At 41.8% G+C, this 4654-nt stretch overlaps 1 non-coding gene across 1 annotated transcript; it reads right to left on the reverse strand.

Moving 5' to 3' along the window:
* Nucleotides 1-2287: 2287 nt before the first annotated feature.
* On the reverse strand, nucleotides 2288-2394 carry LOC148567953 (small nucleolar RNA R71). Its single transcript, XR_015881462.1, has one exon. It is a non-coding gene; the product is annotated as a small nucleolar RNA R71 (small nucleolar RNA).
* Between the last annotated feature and the right edge of the window lie 2260 nt (nucleotides 2395-4654).

Consider the following 4654-nt stretch of genomic DNA (forward strand, 5'->3'; position numbering starts at 1 on the left):
AAGTAGGGGCATTCTGAAGCGTTAGTGACAAAGGTAAGTGTCACTAACGCTCTCGAAGATTTGGCAAGCCTACGTTAAAGGCCACGTTAACTATTCTAACGCGAACTCTAACGTAGGGAGAAAGGGGTACTCTCAACGTTATTGAAAAAGGTAAACCCCAGTAACGTTTGCGAATGGCCAAGGGTCAACGTTAGTGGTCACGTTAGTGCCACTAACGTTGAAGTTAATGTGGACCACTTTGGGTTAGGAACGTTAGTGAAAAAGGTGATTGTCACTAACGTTCTCAACCCCACATTTTCACTTAACGTCAACACCACTAACGCCCTAAGCTAAAGTCCCTGACTACTTCACACTTTCTCTGCATGTAAAGCTGAGCCCACTGAAGAAGATAACTATTTCAACTCAGGATCCAAAGGCCCATATCCAAGACTTGAAGAGCCAACTAGAAGATCAGAAGAGTAGTATAAATAGGGAGAGCTTTGAACTAGAAAAGAGAGCTTTTGGGCATTATTAGAATTACTCTCTGTATTTTACTTTCTCTGCACTTCTAGTTTAACTTTCAGAATGTATTCTCTATCTTTGCTTTCCATTCCCAGAGCTATGAAGAACTAAACCTATTTTATTGGGTTAGGGAGCTCTATTGTATTTTGATGGATCAATAATAGTTTTCATAATCCTTCTTCTTTCTTTTCTCTTGATTTTACTAGAAAGCTTTCAATCTTCATCCAATTGAGTAGTTATTTTGGAAAAGAAGCTATTCATACTTGGATCTCTTCTGAACCTTGGAAAAGGGATGAAGAGATCATGACATATAATTCTCCCAATACTTTGATTTGGGGTTTGGGCGGACATGGTGACATATAATTCTCCCAATACTTTGATTTGGAAATACATGTGGTATAATCAGTGACCACACTTCATCTCTTCTCATGAGCAATTAGACCAAGGAATTGGCTATTGATCTGATTTGAGAGATTGAATTACCAAGGAATTGGAATTCAATCACTTAAGATTGCCAAGGAGATCAATGAATGCATTGATTGAGGAAGAGATGAAAATGAACTTGATCCGGAGAATGCAACATCTCCTAAGCCCAATGAATTTCCCATTTCTGATCTTACCCATTCTCTTTACTTATTGCCATTTACTTTCATGCTAAACTTCTCTTCCCCATTTAAGATTCTGCAATTTACTTCCCGTCATTTATTTTCTGCTATTTACTTTCACGCGATTTAATTTCCTACTATTCTCAACTCACTTTCTGCTTAGCTCAACTAGAACATTCTTCCAATTAAACTTGCTTGACCCATCAATCCCTGTGGGATTCGACCTCACTCTACTGTGAGTTTTTACTTGACGACAATTCGGTATACTTGCAGAAGGAAATTTATTGAGAGACAAGTTTCCGTGCATCAAGTTTATGGCGCCGTTGCCGGGGATTGATTTTGTATCAACAATGATTAAATTGGTGGATAACTAGATTAAGCATCTGTTTTTATTTTGTTTGATTTAAGTTCATTTGAGTAATTTACTTTCTGTTTAGCTATTTTCTTCCCTTTCCCCTACCCATTTTCTTAGTTGTTTACAATTCAGTTACTAACCCGCTAACTGCTTGATATATTGCATCACTCACAATAACAGCATTTCTATAGAAATTACTGTCTGCATCTATCTCTCTTGTATTTGCTTTGTTGGTTGTATGACAGGTAGAAGAAGCGGGGCTTCAACTTCCTTTGATTCTGAACCTGAGAGGACCTTCCTTAGATTAAGGAGGGAAGCAAGAGGAAAGAGAGTAGTTGGTACTGAGAAAGAGGAAGAGTACTTTGAACCAGACATGGAGGAGAATATTGAGAACCATCATGAAGAAGAGGCTCACAACCATGGCAGAGAAGGTCCAGCACATCAGGCTGGATAAGAGAGAAGAGTTCTGGGTTTTTACATCAACCCAAACCCAGGAAACTAAGGAAGTAGCATCCAAAGGCCAACCATACATGCCAACAACTTTGAACTAAAGCCACAGCTCATCACCCTTGTTCAGAACAATTGTTCATTTGGAGAAAGTGTCCAAGAAGACCCCAATCAACATCTAACTACCTTCCTGAGGATATGCGATACTGTGAAGTCTAATGGTGTTCATCCTGACACCTATAGACTACTTCTGTTTCCCTTCTCACTCAAGGACAAAGCATCTAAATGGCTGGAATCCTTCCCAAAGGAGAGTTTAGCAACCTGGGAAGATATAGTGAACAAGTTCTTGGCAAGATTCTATCCTCCTCAACAGATCAACAGGTTAAGAGCTGAGGTACAAACATTCAGGCAGCAGGATGGTGAGACTCTATATGAAGCATGGGAGAGGTTAAAAGACTTGACAAGAAGATGCCCGCCAGATATGTTCAATGAATGGGTGCAGTTGCACATTTTCTATGAAGGCCTTTCGTATGAATCAAAGAAGGTAGTAGACCACTCATCAGGGGGATCTCTGAACAAGAAGAAGACCATTGAAGAAGCCATAGATGTCATTGAGACTGTAGCAGAGATTGACTACTTCTATGCTTCTGAAAGAGGCAATACTAGAAGAGTGATGGAGCTGAACAATGTGGATGCACTGCTAGCTCAAAACAGGATGATTACCAAGCAATTAGCTGACCTCACCAAAAAATGGAGAGGAATCAAGTAGCAACAATCACCACTTCAGCAGCAACCCAAGAAGGAGTGAATGAAGAAGTAGAGGGTGATCAGGAACAAGCCAACTACATTGGAAGTTCACCTAGGCAGAACCATGACCCATACTCCAAAACATATAATCCTGGTTGGAGAAACCACCCAAACTTTGGGTAGGGAAATCAGTAAGACCCAGGCCAAGATCAGAGACACCACAAACATGCCAGACAGAGACCATATCAGCACCCACCTAGTAATCCTTTTCAACATCCATATTAAAACCAAACTAGCCATTCTCATCCCTCCAATCTCAACTCACCATCACCATCCGAGGATAGACTCTCAAAGACTGAGACCCTACTCGAGAGCATATGTAAGGAGATTCAAGACAGTAAGATGTTCTGAGAAGAGGTGCGATCCAACATGCAGAATCAAGAGATTGCCATCAAGAAACTTGAGACACAAGTTGGTTACCTACTCCAGCAATCCCCTGCTCATAACCTTGGTAGCAACATTGAGCCAAACCCAAGGGAGGAGTGTCAAGCTATCACCCTCAGAAGTGGTAAGGAGTTGAAGGAGACCTCCAAGAAACCACAAAAGGAGGACCCAACTGAAAGGAATGAGGAACAAGAGGAAGTTCAAGTTCCCATCTCCAATTCGCGTAAAAGGGGAGAAGAGCTGAAGCCATATGTTCCAAGAGTCCCATATCCTCAGCAATTGAGGAAAAAGGGGGATGACAGCCAATTCTCAAGGTTTCTAGAAATCTTCAAGAAACTACAGATTAACATACCCTTTGCTGAAGCAATAGAGCAAATGCCGCTCTATGCCAATTTCTTGAAGGAATTGATGACCAAAAAGAGAAGTTGGAAGAACAACGAAATGGTGATACTAACCGAGGAATGTAGTGCCATCATTCAGCACAAGCTACCCCAGAAATTGAAGGATCCTGGGAGCTTCCAGATCCCTTGTATTATAGGAGAGATCACGGTGCAGAAGGCTCTGTGTGATTTAGGAGCCAGCATAAATTTGATGTCAGTAGCCATGATGAAAAAAATGAAAATTGAGGAGGCCAAGCCAACAAAAATGGCCCTACAACTGGCAGATCGATCATTCAAGTTTCCTCACGGCATAGTAGAAGACTTGCTAGTGAAGGTAGGAGACTTTATCTTCCCAGCAGACTTTGTGGTGTTGAATATGAAGGAAGGAACCAAAGCTTCTATCATTCTGGGCAAACCATTCCTGGCCACTGCTGGAGCTATCATTGATGTCCAGAAAGGTGAACTGACACTGAGGTTATACAATAAGAAGATGATATTCAATGTGTTCAAAGTCATGAGTTACCCACAAGAACCAATGGGAGAGTGTATGAGGTTAGATTCACTAGAAGATATAGCACAAGATACTCTCGAAGAGGAAGAATTTGAGGGGTTGACAGAAGAAGAGTCAGCTTCAAGCGAAGAGGTTACAGCAGCAGAGGTTCACATTCAATGCACATTAGAAGGGAAGAGTGAAGGAAAGGAAGCACCTAAACTTGAACTCAAAACACTGCCACCCACCCTCAAATATGCATACTTAGGGGAGAATGAAAGTTACCCAATGATCATTAACTCAGCCCTCAGCCACAGGCAAGAAGAGGAACTACTCCAATTGTTGTGAAAGCATAAGAATGCCATTGGATGGACCCTCGCTGACCTGAAAGGAATCAGTTCGGCCATATGCATGCATAAGATATTGTTGGAAGATGATGCCAAACCATCAATTCAACCCCAAAGGAGGCTGAATCCAGTCATGAAGGAAGTGGTACAGAAATAAGTTATGAAGCTATGGCAGGGAGGAGTAATCTACCCGATCTCAGACAGCCCCTGGGTCAGCCCCGTGCATGTTGTGCCAAAAAAGGGAGGAATCACTGTAGTCCCCAATGAGAAGAACGAACTGATCCCCACCAGGACCGTCACAGGATGGCGGATGTGCATAGACTACAGAAAACTGAATG

The sequence above is a fragment of the Arachis ipaensis genome, chromosome B4 (genome assembly GCF_059453495.1).
Source record: "Arachis ipaensis isolate K30076 ecotype BB chromosome B4, ASM5945349v1, whole genome shotgun sequence".
NCBI lineage: Eukaryota > Viridiplantae > Streptophyta > Magnoliopsida > Fabales > Fabaceae > Arachis > Arachis ipaensis.